General features: G+C 41.5%; 1 protein-coding gene and 1 long non-coding RNA gene across 9 annotated transcripts in view; one reads left to right on the forward strand and one right to left on the reverse strand.

Moving 5' to 3' along the window:
• The window catches only part of EXT1 (exostosin glycosyltransferase 1), a 314,140-nt gene that overhangs the window by 262,244 nt on the left and 32,278 nt on the right, over positions 1-19,618 (reverse strand). The window contains exon 1 of one of the 3 annotated variants that reach the window (XM_086336354.1): positions 105-245. The exons of 1 other annotated variant lie outside the window; for it this stretch is intronic. The gene's annotated coding sequence lies outside the window, so the exon portion shown is untranslated. Of the gene's footprint in view, positions 1-104; positions 246-19,618 lie in introns of those variants that run through there. One more of the 3 variants, XM_086336350.1, reaches the window with a different exon arrangement.
• Positions 48-3,165, forward strand: LOC147359272 (uncharacterized). 6 transcript variants are annotated; one of them, XR_015140666.1, is made up of 3 exons: positions 48-176; positions 2,206-2,306; positions 2,800-3,165. It is a non-coding gene; the product is annotated as an uncharacterized LOC147359272 (long non-coding RNA). The 6 variants fall into 6 exon arrangements; XR_015140667.1 differs by lacking the exon at positions 48-176 and adding an exon at positions 327-522; XR_015140665.1 differs by lacking the exon at positions 48-176 and adding an exon at positions 327-469.

The raw sequence follows: 19,618 nt of genomic DNA on the forward strand, positions 1-19,618 counted from the left end.
ATAAGGGTCATTAACATTTGAGGTTGCTAAAAATGCCTACATTTTCCAGGTCCTAATATAGCACAGCCTTCATGTCAAAGGAAAGGTGATTAACAGGTACATACCTTGTGCAGTTAAGAGGCTGTAGCAACACGTCTAAGAACAAGATGGAACACAACCCAGCTCAGCTGCCCCAGGTAAAAAATCACAGCATCAGAGTCCATGAAGCACACCTGTTATTCTCCACCAAGGAGAACTACTTGATGAAAATACATCTGCTTGTTATTATCAAAAATACTGCCTGGTATCATTTTCTCTTTCTTTACATCATGAGATGAGAGGAAAAGCAGAAATGGCCACACAGTGGATGTTCTCAAGTGAACATGATCTTAGGGCAAGATGCCTGAGCCTGAAAGCAAAGATCAGCAGCAGACACACACGGAAACTCCACAAAAAGTCCGTGTCTGCAAACTGCGGCCGGACAACGGGGGTCAGTTACTTCCCTCCTCGCTGCCCTGGCTTCCTCGGCTAAAATCAGTCATTGTAAGAGCACTGTAGTGAGAGTGAAATAAACCCTGCCTGCAAAACACTTGGCAGAGGGGCTGGCACGCACATTCAATAGAGGTTCAAATTACTGTTAAGTTTTATTATTGTCAACACAGACAATTCATGCCAAAATTAAAAGCACATTCAACCAAAGCTGGGAAGGGGATTCCTTGGCAGCCACGCCAGTGAAAGAGAGACATTTATAAATCAAGAGTCTATAAGCTGGGGGTTGTATGCAATGCAATTTGGAAACTGTTTGTGTTTGGTTCCGTTCAAAAGTAGGCAGCAACTACGTCTCCTAGAAAATGTGCTAATAAAATTCTCCATCTGTGTAGACTTGTGGTGTGGCTCATTACACACCTAAAACCATTTCATAACCCACAAGGTTCAATACCCCAAGCTTTCTACCCAAATGTTCAAACGTAAAGTAAGATAAATTCCCCATGACGGGCTCAGTTCATCATAGGGTCGGGGGCAGGACTGACTAGGTCTCTGGAGAGTCTAAGAAGCTAAAGGAGGCACATGAGGTAAAATACTCATATGTCTAGTTGATCAGCCAAATAACATTATAAGATTTTGGATTCATTTTGATATTTGGAAAAACTAATACAATTATGTAAAGTTTAAAAATAAAATTAAAAAAAAAATAAAATAAAAGCACAAGCTGGTTTCTAACAAAAAGTCCAATAAACTGAGTTCTTCATCTACACAGAAGATTTGGAGATCAAATATTTCCATTCTGTCTCTCTCAAGATAAATTAGGAAAAGCAAAGACATTATCCCCACTTTATAGGACAAAAAGTCTGAGTAACTAGGTAAAATGAGAAAATGCTTTGATTACATTTTAAAGTTTCAAAACTCTCAAGTATTTTTACCTTGATAATGGAAAATAACATTCCACAGGAAAATAGAGAAGAAAAAATGACTTATAATGGTTGTTGCTGTTCAGTCACTCAGTCGTGTCTCTTTTCAACCCCATGGACTACAGCACACCAGGCCTCCCTGTTCCTCACCATCTCCCAAAGTTTGCCCAAGTTCATGTCTGTTGCATCAGTGATGCTATCCAGCCTCATCCTCTGACGCCTTCTTCTCCTTCTGCCCTCAATCTTTCCCAGTATTGGGGACTCTTCCAATGAGTCCAGTGAAAAGATTCCTGAAAGTCTCTTGGACAGCAAGGAGATCAAACCAGTCAATCTTAACAGAAATCAACCCTGAGTAGTCACTGGAAGGACTGATGCTGGAGCTGAAGCTCCAGTATTTTGGTCATCTGACGCGATCAGCCGACTCATTGGAAAATGACTTACAATGGTAGAGTTTTATTTTTTTAAGAAAAAATTCATTAAAACAACAATAAGAAAAACAATTCTCAGGTAGCACTCATTCATTTTTAGAGGTTACTCCAATACTTTGGCCACCTGACACAAAGTGCCAACTCATTAGAAAAGACCCTGATGCTGGGAAAGGTAGAAGGCAGGAGGAGGGGACGACAGAGGATGAGATGGTTGGATGGCATCACTGACTCGATGGACAAGAGTTTGAGCAAGCTCCAGGAGACGGTAAAGGACAGGGAATGTGGTGTGCTGCAGTCCATGGGGTCACAAGAGTTGGACATGACTGAGCAAGTGAACAACAACAAAGAGACATTTACACGCTTCCGTTGATTTTTTTTTTTTTTTTCAGCTTCCTGGTCATGACGGTCTCTACTTCTCCACAATCCTTCCGCAGTTGGCATGTGTGCCAGGAAAAGACCATTTGGGATCTGCTAAACTATTCCACTGCAGGTCAGTCAATGCCTTGCGCAATATTTAGGCAGAGGGCCAGTATGTGTCAAGTCCTGACTGGCCTACAGTTCCAGCGATAAACTGTATCCGCGGGAGAGAGGCAGACTTGCAGACACAAACTCCCAACACAGAACGAGTCATGCTTTACAAAAGGCTCCCTCAAGGGCTCAGGAAGCAGAGGAGGAACTGACCCGGTCAGCATCACCTGGGGCATGATCTCAAAACTCAACAAAGTGAGGGCAGGTGACCCAAGTCTACATGAATCAACAGAATGTTACCAGCTGGGGGAGAAGGAGGGGGTTCTCGGGGCATTCAAAACAGAAAAAAATAGCATGTTGCCAGCCTAGGGATGTGAGCCATTCATGAGTAACAGAAATAAGGGTGACCTGGGAAGAATGATTTGGACCAATTTAGAAAGAATCATGCCTCAGAATGTGATTTTTTTGTTGTCGTTTTTGTCTCTTTGTTTTTTTTTTTTTTTTGTCTGAGGCAGGTACAGAAAGCTTTAAACAAGAAGCTGGTAAAATTGGACCAGTGTTTTCAGGAAGAGAAGTTCTATATGCGGATTGAGGAAAGCAAGGAAATTGTATACTAGACTATTGTCAAAAATAAGCCTGTATGGGCTTTGCTGGCAGCTCAGAGGTAAAGAATTCGCCTGCCAATGCAGGAGAACACAGGTTTGATCCCCGGGAAGATTCCACATGCCAAGAAGCAACTAAGCCCGTGCACCACAGCCACTGAGCCTTGCTCTAGAGCCTGGAAGCCCCAACTTCTGAGTCCACTGCTGAACTGCTGATGCCCACGCCCTAGAGCCTGTCCTCTGCAGCAAGAGAGACCGCCGCAGTAGGAAGCCCAAGCACCGCAACTAGAGAGTGGCCCCCAATCACCACAATTGAGAAACCCATGCAGAAAGGAAGACCCAGGACAACAACAAATAAATTATTTTAAAAAATAAGAATGTACAATTTATGCTGCTTGCCATTTTTCTGTTACCTATCTATCCCCTCCACACTCAATCACCCCCATAGCTATCACTAGGTTATTATAATTTCATAAACTCAAAATAATATGGAAGCCTAGCTTTCTGGAACATTAAAGGTACATGCAAATGTGCAAAACAGAAGCAGAAAACGTCTCATACCTATCTGAAAGGAAAAATCCACTGCTAACATTTGACCAATGATAGCTTCTAAAGAGTTTTGTTTCTGTTTTTTTTTTTAACTTGAGTTACTTTTAAAACTTGCCATCACTGACAAGCACAGATTAAGTAGAAATTTTTTTCTTTGAAACGACAAAAGATGGTAGAGATTGAGCAACTGGCAGTTATAGTAAAAAAAGAAAAAAAAAATTCAAGTTCCCTTTTAAAACAAAGAAGTGCTTATATGCTTAGTAACTATAGCACTAATCAAGGCAATCACACATCATTCAAAATCATCACAAACCCCTATTTTCCACTGTAGTTCATCTAGGGGTTTTTGTATGAAAGGTGTACACCTCAACAAGGCTTGCCATGATGTTCAATGAAAGCAGCTACTTAGTTATTTTCCTACCTCTCCACGAAAGTGGATGAGACATGTTTCCAAGCTTTTGCTGAAGCGCTAATCACACCATCACAGTTTGGACGGAGTTGAAACACAGCAATTGCTGTGACTGCCAGGTTCACCACATTTGCCGATGGTCCCATCACAGGCACATGTTTTGCTCTTCTGGGTCTTAAAAACAAACTGCTTGACCTCTCTGAGGGAACACAGAGGAGTCTACTCAACCAGGACAGACTAGATACCCTCTTACAAATAACCCTGCAGAATCTGCTACAAATTTTGGCCTTCAGCTTCCAACTGACCCTCCCCTGTGAGACCACAAGCCCAATTCAGGAGACTTTTTTGCTGTAGGTTTTATTGAACTATTTGCTTCTCAGCTCTTATGTTACTATTACTGTGTTGCTCTTATTACACGGAGACAAAAAGCATACACTTAATAAGACCAAGTGACATGCTTTTAAATATGATTTTAAATGCGCCTCCAGATGAAAGCTTTGAAAAGGCTTGCAGTTCCCCTGGAATCAAAGAATAACACTCCATAGACTCTGTAGAGTGGACACAAGCAACTACAAGGCAACAATGAACAGACCAGAGAGACCAGGACCACCACGATTTCACAGTTGCGTCCCTTCTCAATTTCTTCTCCAGCTTCAAGTCAGAACATTTTTAAGGGTTTGAATTCACAGTCTTCCCCAAATGAATCTAAGGATCTGGTACATGTTATAAAACTACCTACTGTGTTAAGGCATTGGGGTAGGAGTGGGGAATGGGGGGGGGGGTGGGAGAAGAACCCTGACATTTGAACTTACACCTTGCAAATTTGCTAAAGAAAGGCTGAATTTTGCAAACCAAGCACCACCACAGATAAGTGTTTAAGAATTCTAGCATATCTGTGTATAGACAAAATTGGGAAGATAACATTTGGTGGGTGGGCATTTTTAAATACTCCTCTTGTCCCAATTCTTTCAACTGGATGGTGGGGTTACAGAAAGAGGCTGAAGTCCTTGCACTAAATATCCACCTGACCTTGGACATGTGACTAAAATCTCTGTGGGTCCCAGATATCACACTGGGAAAAAAGGAAAGTCCATGAGAGAAGGTGAGAAGAAACTGGACTAAAAGATTCTAAAGACAACTGTAGTTCTACATCTGGTTCTAATAAGGTTACCAGCCTGAAATGTCCTAAAAGTTCTTCTTCACCACACTTGTTTGAAAATTAGATAATTTTATGGATGTGCTAATCACCTACTTGCAGATGGAGCTGAACTTTCTGAAAAAGTTTTAAAACTAAAACCCAATATCCTAGATGCTTTGCCAGCTAACATTCGTTAGATAAATGTTCATAAGTGATACAGCCACATGGGGAAATTGTAGCTGGCATCTCTAAGTCTCCAGTAGGTCGTTATGCAACATGGTCATGATAATCCTCTCCCTCCACGTAAAGATCTTGAGAAATCTCCTTCTTCAGTGACTCAGGGTGTAGTCAGACAACTTGCTTGGACCCAAAGAATGCAGTGGAAATGACACTATGAGACTTTCAAGCCTAAACTGTGAGAAGCTTGCAGTTTCCACTCATTGTCCTCTTGGGACATTGTAGCCATGTGGACCAGTCTGGGGTTTTCTTTCCTCCTGGAGTGTGTTAAAATCCCACCAGCACAGTCTGGTTCTCAGCAAGTGTTCAGGAGATGGCAATTCTGACTTAAGACATAGCTTGGACTAGATGAAAGAAGCAAGGAAAAAGAGAGAACGAGAGGACTGCCCTGGTGGTCCAGTGGTTAAAAATCCACCTGCCAATGGAAGGGACATGGGTTTGACACCTGGTCCAGAATGATCCCACCTGCCTTGGAGCAACTAAGCCCCTGTGCCACAACTCTTGATGTGCACGTGCTGCTGAGCCTGTGCTCCACAAGAGAAGCCACCACACTGAGAAGCCCCCATGCGCCAAAACTAGAGAAAAGCCAGAGTGCAGCAACCAAGACCCAGCATGGCCAAAGTATATAAATAAATCAACCTGGGGAGAAAAAAAAAAACTATAATGAACATTTTTTTAAAAAGACAGCAAGAGAGAAGCCAAACCAGCAGAATGGAAGGAAACTCTCCAGAGTTCACTGGCTGTATCCTGCCCAATAAACTGTCCAGTGTGGACCCAGCACATCAATGAGCCTAGCTTTAAACTAAACGCTAGGGACTTCCCTGGTGGGCCAAAGGCTGACTCCATGTTTCCTGTGCAGGGCACCTGGGTTCGATCCTTGGTCAGGGAACTAGATAATGCATGCTGCAACTAAGACCCAATGCAGCAAAATAAATAAATAAATATTAGGGAAAACAAATTAAACTAAACTGTGCACATCATAGCTAAGGAAAGTGGATAGAGACAAAGGGGCTTCATCCTAGACCAAAGCAGTAGTTAGATCAATACTAACTGGAAATTATGGACATTATCCTCCCCCAATTACTAAAATTGCAAAACAACTATCCTGAGATCTTATCTCAGCAGGGTTAAGGCCAGTTACATGCTGGTTGGTTTTCAGAAATTGCACATTAAATCAGAGACCTTATCTTGACACAGGCTGCTTCTGCTAAACTCTCTCTTAGCTTGCTAACATTTGTGTTGATCCATGATTCATGAGCCCCATGCTGTAAGCATTTCAGGGCTGGATCAACTGAGTGACAACAATGAAAGGCAAGTAAATCACTGATTTCTTCAGTGTGGAAGGTGAGCATAAATCTCCAGCTACAAGAAGCCACCACTGAGGCCTGTTTTTAGAGCATTTTCTGGAACAACAGTGACTATACCTCTCTGACTGCTGGAGCTGCCTCCCACCCCTTGCATTCCCATCTTTACAAACACTCTCTCATTTCATCTTCATAGAGATTTTCATGGAGAAACCATTTTCATTTCAGAGCTAAGCAAATGAGTTCAGCAAGGTTGCATGAGGCTAGACCCCAGGTCTGGCTGACTCCAAAGTCTGGATTCTTAAATAATGTGGTCAGTGCCTGTTATTGGCAAAAGAAAGCTAAAAAATGTAGATACATTTCTGAAATCATACCTGTCTTGAAGAAAGATCATACTGGATTTTAATCACATGTTAAATGGTCTGGTTAAAGTAGTAACACTAAAGATAAACAGAAATTGGCACTGATAAACTTGCAGGAGTTTATCAGATAAACCTGTATCTGAAAAAAAAATATTGCCTCCTTATAATCAGCAGGATGTGTTCCAAAAATGTCATTCCAAGTGCGTGTGCCTGAAAAACAACAGACACTGCTTAGAAAATAATTTTTTAAATCATCTTGAATGATAAACATTTTTCATATTCCATGGACAAGAAACAGATTTGTCCCAAAGAAGAGCAATTTGCATTACTGCTATCACTGTTACCGTTTTGCTGTTATTCGTTCAGTCCAAGCCAAAACTGCAAGAATCCTTGCAGCTTCCAAGTCCTGCCCTCTTGGAACCCTGTTGGCAAGTAAACACGGCCAAGCTAGCCTGCTGGGAAGGAATACCCCGCAGATGCGCCCCACCTCCCCCAGCACTGTATCCGGCTCATAGCAAGTATCCATCAAACGGCAATTCTTTACTGAGAGAAGGGCTTTCCAGGTGGCTAAGTGGTAATGAATCTGCCTGCCAATGCAGGAGATGCAAGAGACTCGGGTTCGACCCCTGGGTCGGGAAGATCCCCTGGAGTAGGACATGGGAACCTACTCCAGTATCCTGCCTGGAAAAAGCCATGGACAGAGGAGCCTGAAGGGCTACAGTCCACGGGGCCGCAGGGAGTCAGACACGATGGAGTGACTGAGTAGACAGCACACTGACAGAAACCTAGCTTGCAGTCAGTGGCAGTACACACTGTGAGACACAACCAGAGAGAATGAGAGAGGGTGCTCGAGAAGGACGCAGTTAAGCCATGGAGATCTTCCCGCTTGCCCACAACTTGTCTCTGTAGCTGAGGTGAACTTCTCATGTGTGACACGTCGCACAAAGTGAGACAACAAGCCATCAGCATTTTGAGCCTAAGGTTTCTTCGAACGGAACAAGAGGGCAGTTTCACTCTTGTGACAGACAGTGTCAGTCCCCAGTAGCTGCCCGCCAGCGTGACTGCCAGCCCACTTCCCCATCTGTCCTGTTTCGTTCTGACTGCATGTCCTCCTTTCTGGGCTGGCTATCTCAGAACTCCTACTGGAGACCAATCATGCAAACCTACCACCCTCTTCCATTTACAAATCATAAAAGTTTCCTGTGCTGCTGAAAAGGAAGTGAAAAGTACTCTTTGGCCAAGTCTAGGTGGTAGAGCGAAAATTTGGAAGGACTACAGATTGGGAGTTAGTGGAGACAGACAGGAGGAGACATACGGCAGAAATAAAATAGACACCAACAAAGAAAGGACAGCCTATGGCCAAGGTCAATGCCAGGGAAAAACTTCACAGAAGGGTTCAAAGATTCTTTGTAGCGATGCCACAGATATTTGAAAGGGTTACTTTAATCTCCCACTCTGTACCATGCAAAGGACTTGGAAATAATTCTGATAAGACCCAGGATGAAAGCCTAGCTCTAGTGACAATATAAGAATTCAACGATCTTTCCCTACAGGTTAGCTATGATCCAGGCTCATGAGAAAGGTTTCTTTGATACCAGCTCATTTACTTCTGACAAGAACCCTGTGAACTAGATGGTACCCTTACACACCTGTTATATCCATAAGAATGAGGCTCTAAAGGAAAAATATGATCATTTACTCGAGCAGGAAATGGCAACCCACTCCAGTAATCTTGCCTGGAAAATCCCATGGACAGAGAAGCCTGGTGGGCTACATACAGTCCATGAAATTGCAAAGAATCAGATACAACAGAGTATAGACAGACAGAGGATCATTTACATACTGCCACTTTTGTCAAAAGAAGATGTATCTGATTGTTCCTAAAGTTTAATCATAAAAGTTTTGGGTTGCTTTTAAATTTCAGTAAACATTATTTATATAGAAATGCAACACTGAAGTTGCACTGTTATCCCAGGAATTATTTTGAAGTTTTTAATTTTATTTACTTGACTTTTTTCCAATGGTCCCAAGATTCTTAGAGCATCACATACATTTCCATATGTGTGTTTGTGTGTGCCACAAATGAACATGCATGTGTACACACATACGTACATCTAGAGTAAGCGCTAGGTCTATTTCAAAAAATAATCTCTTAACACATAGGAAGCTCTCTCTCTCTTAGGACTTTTATTTATGTAACCAACCCCCTCAAATCAATTAGTGTTTGGCATAAGGATATTCTAAAGTTAATGTAACTTAAAATTACTTTCCTTTTAGAAATCTTGGAAAGGGAGATTAACTGGGGGATTACCTATGAGTTTGAAAAATCAACACTGAAAATAACTGATTAAAGAAAAATTGAAACTGATTTTCGAGGAAACCATGCCATCTGGGGAAGGATTCCATTTTTGAATTCCAGAATCAATGCAAATATAAATAATCTCTTAAACTGAAGTCCAAACTAACTCTTCTTTGGCTGCTAAGTGCAAATTCATTGGAATCATATTTTATCATGTAGAAATAATATATTGGAATCAAAGGAATGGTACCTATCAATGCAGTTAAGTGGGGGAAGAAAGACACAAGGCCGGAAGTTTCTGGTAATCTCCCTTGACATAAATTAAACTGAAATTACTTATTGCAAATGGAAGTTAAGTGTAACTGCTCTCTCCAACCCAGCTAGAAAAGGGATCTCAAGAGGTCTAAGCACTAAGAAGGGAAAAAAGACTTTACATAAAATATCCAATCGAAATACAAAACCATATAAAATATTAAACATGCAATTTGAATGTTCGTGAGGCTGTTTGAAAACCTCCATTTGTGATCTGACCCTTTCAAACTAAATCCTAATTTATTTGTTTTGAAGTAGCTTTTATAAACAACTGCCTCTCATTTCAGTCATGTAAGTGGGTGCTGCAAACATACTTAAGGTGTGAAATTTAAATACATAAAGATAGTGTCAATAAAAAGCTACTGCAGTCTGCCAAAGAGCCCATCATTCAATTCCTATAAACAGGTAGGTAGTGCATTTTGCAGTGTCCGTCAGCATTCCCATCCTTAGAATGGAATAAGTAAATGAAGAATGAATAGTTGTGCGAGCCCTTGGTTCAGGAGCCATCTTTATAGACTGCCATCTGATGATAGGACCTTAAGACAACGTATTAATACGGGGTGAAATTCCATAGTTCTCTGCGTGCGGTGAACTCACACAGTGTGAGGGCACGTTGTTCTTCGTCACTGGCAGGATCACAAGGCAGGAGTTAGTGATAAGGTGAGTTCTTACTGTTAAAATCCTCAAGACAAAGAGATAGCTTTGTTTGCATGTGTTTTCCCAAGAAATGTAAGTCAGGTGGTGATGATTACCGTCACTAATGGTGGAAAGTAAGGGTAAGAAAAGGACTGTTTCGATGAATGAAGGATGACGAAGGCTAAAAATACCTCCACTGGAAAATGACATGATTTCCGCCTGCTACAGGAACTCTTCTGATCCCTGTCCCACTCGGTCATTCCATCTGTCCATTCCACAAATATTCCATAAAGGACAAATACTGTATTTAGTCCTGGGATTTAAAAACTTATCAAGTCAGACACGTTCCTTTTCTCTGCAATTCTAACAGATCTCCTTTGGGCAGAGAGTGTGATAACAACATTGTTATCATTGCTTTGAATAAAACAACAGTCTCCATCCCTTGACAGCTTCCCTGGTGGTCAGACGTAAAGAATCCGCCTGCAATACAGGAGACCTGGGTTCGATCCCTGGATTGGGAAGATCCCCTGGAGGAGGACATGGCAACCCATTCCAATTTTCTTGTCTGGGGAATCCCTATGGACAGAGGAGCTTGGTGGGCTGCAGCTCATGGGATCTCAAAGTTCTTGGGCGTCTAGGCCTGGCACGAGGAGGGTGATGTTGCTTCCTTCCTCATTCTGGTCCACTACCCGACTTCAACTCAGAGTCAGACACGACTGAGCAACTAAGCATGAATGCACACCATTCCTTCAGAGTCTATTGCAGAGAAGGTATTTAAGTCAGAAAACAATCCTGCCCCATTTTACAACTGAGAACGTCTGACAGGTGAAGCAACTTGCCCAGGGTCTTACCTACACAGGAAACTAGGTAAAAAAGAAGCCAGGATTAAAAATTCAGGGTCTCTTTTCAGAATGCAACCTGTCTCTCCCAGCCTACCCTTCTAGCAAAAGTGTTGGCCACTCAGTCGTGTCTGACTCTTTGCGACCTTTTGGACTATAGCCCGCCAGGCTCCTTTATCCATGGAATTCTCCAGGCAAGAATACTGGAGTGGGTTGCCATGCCCTTGTCCAGGGGATCTTCCAAACCCAGGGATCAAACCCAGGTCTTCTGCATTGCAGACAGATTCTTTACCGTCTGAGCAAACAGGGTATCAAGTCCTAGCAAAAGGAAGAAGCAATTAATCAAGGCTCTCATCGGGCAGGTATGAGCCTCCCCACCTTGGTTTCCTCATCAAAAATTGGAGACAAGAAAGACATGCACCTCTGAGGTGTGTGCAAAGGATCAAATTAGTTATGATCAGTTCTTAGACCAATCTCCTGACATACAGTAAGTACTCAGAAAAGTGTTAAACATTATCATTGCTTCAAGAAAGCAGAAAAGTTTCAATAGCAGTGAACAGCCTCAGAATAGAGAGCAGAAACTTGTTCCAGACATCAGAGATGTTGTAAGACAGTCATTTTCCCCGACCATCTGCCTATACTCTGCTCTTCCTAATTTAGCATTTGATCTATGTTTCCTTGGGCTTCCCAGGTGGCACTAGTGGTAAAGAACCTGCCTGCCAATGCAGGAGACATAAGAGACAAGGGTTCGATCCCTGAGTTAGGAAGATCCCATGGAGGAGGGCATGGCAACCCACTCCAGTATTCTTGCCTGGAGAATCCCATGGACAGAGGGGCCTGGTGGGCTAGTCCATGGGGTTGCAAAGAGTTGGACTTCAATAAAGCAACGTAGCAGGAGAAGGCAATGGCACCCCACTCCAGTACTCTTGCCTGGAAAATCCCATGGACGGAGGAGCCCAGTAGGCTCCAGTCCATGGGGTCGCTCAGAGTCAGACACGACTGAGCGACTTCCCTTTCACTTTTCACTTTCATGCACTGGAGAAGGAAATGGCAACCCACTCCAGTGTTCTTGCCTGGAGAATCCCAGGGACAGGGGAGCCTGGTGGCCTGCCATCTATGGGGTCGCACAGAGTCGGACATGACAGAAGCGACTTAGCAGCAGCAGCAGCAGCAGGCACACAGGGTGTATCCTTACATTGTTACCTAATTGTCTAATCCAGCAAGATTCTCACCTACTCCAAGGGAGAGATCCCCCCAACCGCCCCGTCATTTATTTCTATCCCTCTTCCCTAGACCCAGTGACCAGACCCTCCTCCTACTTCTTAACTTCATGTCAATTAAAACTTGCAGGGATTAAGTCTTAAGGAAAACAAAACAAGAAGAAATTGAAAGCAATGTGGAAACTAGTTTATTTTAGAGATGGATCTAGCTATACACGTTTTCTGTTCATCTAGCCTAATCATACCGACATCTGTTCACAAGTGTGCCAAGATTTTAGCAAGGCATTTGAAAACATCTCTCCAATCTGCCTCATGGCTTGATAAAAAAAACTAAAGAGGAAAATCCTTAGAGGAACTCTTACCCAAAGGGATCTACTAGTGGGCCTATGTCAATTCAAGGCAAGAAGGTCCCAAAGATGAACTGAAGGGCTCTCACTTGCCATTGCTCTGTCAACATTGCCACCAAAGACGCAAGTGGGTATGCTGACAAAATCTGAGGGAGGTCTGAAGCTGAGAAAGAGGAACGCGCTAGATTTTGGGGGCAGAATCCAAAATTATCTCATCAGCTGGAATTTGGGGCCAAATCTATTGAGAAGAAATTTAAAGATATACGTAGTTAAGTCTACCAAACAGGAACAAGGAGGATATGTTTAATTAGAAGCCCCTGTAGAAATCTGTCAGAGATTTTAGCTAACTGTAACCACACAATCAATTAGCGAGCTAAGGTTACCTGCAAGCTAATGGATTCAAATTTTAGATTACCCAAAGAGAAATGAGGCAATACTCTCATCAATTAAGCAGAAGGTGGTAGGCGTTCATCAGAGATAGATAAGCACTTAGGATCCAAGATCTAGTAAAAATAATTCATTCAAGAGAAAGAGACCCACTCATATCCAAGGCCTGTCATATACTTTTCTAGCTTTTGCAGGTGAATAAGCTCCAGGAAGGTAAATCGCACTTGAGTTCCCCTTCATTTCCTCCATGTGCATTCCTACGGTTGATTCACTGAACTCATCAGGTAACCATTACCACAAGCATACTCCTTAGAAGGCAAACAGAATGATTTCATAGGAGCCTAAGGGCAGACTAACATAGACTCCTATAGCATTTGCTTGGTGACTAAGCAGCCATTTTTATTTTTTATTTTTTCCACTTTGTAAGAAATAATCCCTGGATATCCCAAAATAAAGTTGACTTACATACAGAGCCGGCTCCACTATGAGATTTACAAAAACTTTCACTGGGAAAACTAAAAGATAAATTAGCCATCACTCGAAATACTTTTGTTTGCTGGGAGGTCACAACATCTTTTAATAGTGTCTGCAATTAAAAGCAGGAGGAGGCACAGTGAGTTTCTACTGTTAGACACAGAGGAAGTGGGAGAGGTATGGCAACCAGTGAAATACTCTGCCCTCTGGATCAGGAAGAAATATTGCTTCTGTGGTTTTTATAAAATGTGCTTAGTGGCTAAAATCACATCAAAAAGAACCAAGATTAAAGTTGGATCCAACAGGTAGAAGGAAGGAGAGGAGAGGTCCAGAATACACCGAGAAAGTGAAAAGTCAAAAGTGAAAGTCCAAAGCCAATAAAGAAAAATCTAAGTTCATAAACTCTGTAGCTTTTTAACTAATGCAAAAAAACCTGTATTTGTACATATAAAGGATAAACAGAATCTAGGTCAGTACTTCTAACATTATTCCATTCTACCAAAATTAATAAAATGGGAAAGATTTAGAACCCATGAGAATTTTTGAGACCAGAACTTTCAGAAAAATGAGTAAATGTGTATAGTGAAATTAATTACAACATATAGCTGATATTTATCGAGCAATTACTATAGTCAACTGCTACACTGAAATTCTGCATGGATTTCCTTGTCCAACTTTTCAACAAGCCTTTAGGCAGGTACTGGCGATCACAGGCGGGACCTCACTAGCAGAGAGAAGGGGCTGCAGGGCCCTTAACGTTCCCCTACAGAGAAGGATTTACCTCCAGTTTACTGCGATAGATCCTTGCCTTTGAGAGCCTCTCATTTCCCAGGCCCAGGAGGAGACAATGCAAAAATGAAAAGGGGGAAGGGATGGAGAGGAGGATGGGGTCACGGTGAAATGAGGAAATTCCCTAAGTAAACGCTGAGATGCGAGGAGGGAGGGAAGGAGGAGAGAAGGCCCAAAACCGCTCTAAGCCTCCAACAGGAAAAGTGCATTTTTCTGAGATAACAACCGCAAAGTTCAGAGGTTGCTCTAGGCGTGGTAAATCTTTTAGTGCCTTCGAAAGTCATTTTCTGTCCCAGACATTCATCCTTTTTGCGGCTGCAAAGAGAAAGGGACCAGCGACCCGTGCAAGTGTCAGGAATGCATCCGAGGGAGCCCCAGCGAAGTTGCAGGGCAGCTATTGTGCTTCAGTGAAGTTCAAAGGAAAAGACCGTCCCGGGGGACTCGCGGCGGCTGGGCTGTTGCGCGGGAGGAGTACGCGGGAGACCCGGCGGAGGCAGAGCCTGAGCAAGCTGGTCCCGGCACCACCGCGCGCCACTGCGAAACCGCGAAACGGACAGCAATTCCAGCCGGGAAAGACCAAAAGAGAGAAGGAGGGGGAACCAATGCAGTGGGGGTGGGGAGCCTTAGGGGTTCAAGGCTTTAAATTGAGAGAGTCTAGAGCCGCTTTAGGATCGGACCAGGGGTGCGAGGCTGAGATATTTACATTGTTCCTGGCAGGCTAAAGACGAGCAAGAGGTGGGGGTTGGGGGGTGGGGCGGTGCTGGGAAAGAAAGAAAAAGAAAACAAACTGTGCTCGCTATTAAATATTCATGACAGCAGCTTTGCTAAGACTAATGGAAAGCATATAAATCCCTTTACAGCTTAGTTAAATGCAAAAAAGATGGATGAGGGTCACAGCGTGCTCTGGGGCAAATTGGTAAGAATATGAAAATCTGGACCACAGGAGGTTGGGATTCTTGGGGAGCGGAGAGCTGGCTGCAAGTTTTATTTAGATCCATTCCAGTAGGTGTGGCTACCACCCCCATTCATTTCCAATGACAACAATAAAGCACTACTGGGATAGTGGGGTTTCGATTACCGCACACTCCTAAAGGACTTTTTTTTTCCTCCTAAAAGTTTATTTTTTCCTCCTCCTCTCTCAAATATAATGGCATGGTTAACATTTGACAGATGTTACTGTTTTAAGTGATGCTTAAACACAGGTCCGAATTCTCGAAACAGATCTAACTTGACTGAGCAAATGGATATCCAGTCTTTTATCTGCAACATCTTGCCAAGGCATCTGCCAAAGAATCTTCCAGAAAGCACCCAAAGTCGTGGGCTCAGAGAGAGCAGAGCAAGGGAATTCTAGTGTAAATCAGGACTTGGCTGTACCCACACATCTGCACGTTTAGGAACCTCAGCTGTGCTGCGTCTCTACTCAAGCTTAAGCTGTAAGCAAGGACGAGAAGCCCATCCATTCCCCTTAAGAAGCCTCAGGAGTCCACTGTGGCGGAAGGGGGAGGGGTGCTTTTCTGTTGTTCAGTCGCTAAGTTGTGTTGGACTCTTTGTGACCCTATGGAAAAGTTTATACCGAGGCGGTGCTGTGTACTAAAGAATGGTACCAAGGATCCAAGCTTCTCATTATTTAAACAAAGTTTCTGTGGAAGAAGGAGTTGTTATTTGTACTGTAGGGGGTAATTATTCTGTTTTCTTTTACATTTTATATACTGAAAAGAGAAAATAAATACAACCAGGTGAGGATTTATATACCACTATGAACATAATTTATAGATTTATATATCACCACGAATGTAATTCAGGGCTGAGGGAAGCATATTCCTGAAACAAAACATAAAATCATTCCAAAAAACCCTCATAGAAAAGTCACCAGTTGATAATATAAGAACTGTAAGATCCCCAAGTCCACAAGACACAAACTAGGCTGCTTTTAAAAGTAAATGTTAGGCACCCTGCTTTCAAGAACAAATTTCAGTTTCCACTTTCCATTACATTCCCCTTCTAGAAGGGAAGGGAAATGGTGTGAATTGCGGAATTTTGAACACCGTCCATTGTAATCACTTAACGGACTTTCGTCTCAGAGCAGGTATGTATGTATGATTGTCAGCTTTGGATAAATTTTAACAACAAATGTAAACATTAAAAAAGTTTTCAGTGTGTTCTTCTCTTTCTCTGTGACATTCAAAGTCTTTGTATGCACTTCCATTATCATCAGTAATAACTCCTCCTGGACATGCGTCTGTCTTGACCCCTCTCCCCACAGCTCTCCCTTCATCTTTGAGCTTTATGTTACTCACCCTCACGCCCAAGAACAGTGAGGATGTCTTGCTAATTCCACAGGACGCTCAGTGCTTGACACAGAGTAAGTGCTCAATAAACACGAGATACTACTATTACACAGCAGTGTCTGATGAATGAGTGTTCGATGGAATTTTTAAGAGCTAGAGACGCCTCTTTTTTTATAAAATTAAATCATTTGCTGAAATTATTTTTATCTTACAATTAGATGACAAAACTGTGCAACCAAATGGAAATTACACAGGCATTTTTATTGGACTTCCTATAAATAGGAAGTCAACAATTATTAATGGGAAAATAAAAATATATAGAATAATAAAAATAAAGACTTCATACAGATTTCAATCTGGGAGTTGTTTTTATTAAAATGTTTGGAAAGCAATGTTCCAATTTTCCCCATTTTAAAAGTAGAGAGAAGAGAAGGGAGATGAAAAATCTGTTTCCAGACAGAACTTTCAATTAAAGAAACCACACCTGGAAAAACCCAAGTCGATGCAGTTAAATAAACAGGTTCATTTTTCTTCCAAAAAGTGCATTTTCAATTTTATTTTGAAAAATAACAAATGATTTTGACAATATCCAGAATTCCTATGAGGCAATAAACTGTCTTTCAAGATAGTATGCCAGGAATGTCAAGGGTTGTGCAGTCTTAGAAAAAGGTCACCCATGAGTGGTGAGCTTCCAGCTTCAAGCTTTCTCAAGTCATCCGCGACTACAGCAAGGCTCTGCACAATCGCGCCCAGCTCAGAGGCTTCCCTATTGAGAATTCAGCTGAGATCGCCCTGGACGAAATCCCATCACAAACTTTTAGAGCAAAAATAACGAATCCTTATTCATTATTTTTACTTACTATTCAAGACCCTGTCCGGGAGACCCTTACAGGCAGGATTAACTTGCTGTATTTAATCTTTGTAGCCCCAGCTCACAGTATGGCATTATGAAGCTGCTTTACAGAATGAATGGACAAAGCAAAACAAATCACAAAATTGAGCAGAATTCAGCAGAAGACTTAGGTCTTTATTATTCTGAAAAGCAATAAAACCAGAATTAACATAAAGACTAGCAATAAATAGCAAACAAAGTGATAATAAATTTCCTTCACAATTTAAAAAAAACAACACAGTCACCTTTCTAGCTAGTATCTCTATTAGGTCCATATCTCAGAAACTATTCCTTACATTTTTATTAAGAATTCAGCACTGTCATATTAGCCACCATTAAAATCTGTACCTGTAAAACAAAGGTGTCCAGGCCTGATTACAAGTGTCAGCCTTACAAAAATATAAATTCTTCCTATGTTAGTCCACAGACTCAACATAATCCTACTCAAAATCCAAGACTTTTGACCAAAAACAAAAAATCTGTACCTATAGCATATAATCTGATTTCATTTGTGTTTCTTTAAAAATCAGAAATGGGCAAGAACTTAAATGCTTCTATGATAAATTGAGTGTTCATTCTATGCACTGCTGGCAACATGTTTATAGATTACTTTTAACATTCATTATATTTTGCGTTTGTTTATAGTTTTATCAACCAAGGATGCCTCCCTAGACATGATGATTTTGTCTTGCCCATTTTATATAACAAAATTTGTGACATATTTTAAGTCCTTTGACTCTACAAGTTACCCTTTGAACCCTTTCTGGTCTTACTGTTTGTCTATTGAAAGGTGAAGGGCATTTAATTACATTTTTAATTTTTAAGTTTTCATAATAAGCCTTCTGAGGTCAGGAGCATTTTAGGAAAAAAAAAAAAAAAAACCTCAGCCCCAAAGATCATTATGAAAGGCATTTTACATACTAAACATGTAAGTCATTTTTTCTAAAAATGAAGGGTGAATAAGAAAGTAAACTGAACAGTGACCTCTGGTTACAATACACATCATCACATCAAGCCATGTTGGAAAAATTTAAATCACTCTTATTCGTAAATAGGAAATGCTAAGGGATGGATGTGTTCAGTTGTCTGTTTTTTTAATTAATAATCGGAAACCAAGCACGATACATCTCCCACGATACATCTCCCACGATACATCTCCAGAAAAAAACAACTTAAGAGTTAAGTGAGGGACACAACGAAACATAGATTAGATGTTCAGAACACAAAGAATAGTCCAAATGGATTCAGCTCAGTGTTAAGAACCTACTACATGCAAAAATTTGCTGCCAAAACAAGAGTTAAGATCTTAAATTCCATGAAGAGAATTTTTAGTTTGCTAAAAGCATGTGCACTTACTGATTAATATTTTTGCTCCAAAAGTTGTCAGATGCTATAAAAATGTTACTTAAAAACTTGTCCCTCATAGCCAAGACTTTTCACAAGTAAAATGAAGACACCATTAGGTGTCTTGAAGAATCAGGGGAGTATTCAAGTCATTCCAAAAAACCCGCTTTCATCAAATCCAGTTTTGCATAGGAAAAATAATTTTATGGGTATTAAAAGCAACATCCTGAAAACCTAGGGAAATCTGACCTCTCCATTGTAAAAAAACAGAAATGAAAAACTATAATCCAAAGAAACTGAGCAAATGAAAGATACCAATTTTTCCATCATTGTCTACAAGTCTGATGCTAATTTCTCTCTGTGCCTTAAGAGTATTAATTCCTTGAATACAACTTTTTTTGGTAAAGCACAGAATTTCTTTTGATGTTCAAGATGCAGAAAGTTCAAAGGTTAGCCTGCCACTCAACATTATGACTCGTCAAAAATCTGAACAGGAAACCCATTTCTGAACTTTGCCATACAAGGCACTGCTATCCCAAGGCTGGTCATTGTTCGGCCCGCTGGTGTTTTTGTACTTTACTTAAGGATTTATTCAGAAGGGTGACAATCACCAAGGAGAAACATTCTTTCGGGTACAAAGAATCATGGCTATTTCTTCTAACATGTTCTCCCCACTCACTAATTACTTTCTCAACATTCTGGAAGGCCAGAAGGGTCTAGTCGAGTTGAATAGCCCTGGGATTTAGCCTATGTTATATTCTCTCTTGTACTTTACACCCTACAAAAATTAAAAAAGCAAAACAAAGCATGAGCCACACTGGGCGTGGTAGGGGGAAGACGGACACACGGGCACAACAAGGTTTACATGGAAATAAAAAATTCCTTCAGTAGACAGGAAGACGAGAA

Source organism: Bos grunniens, chromosome 14, assembly GCF_055505025.1.
Source record: "Bos grunniens cultivar Pamir isolate PY7600 chromosome 14, Bosgru_T2T1.0, whole genome shotgun sequence".
Classification (NCBI taxonomy): Eukaryota; Metazoa; Chordata; class Mammalia; order Artiodactyla; family Bovidae; genus Bos; species Bos grunniens.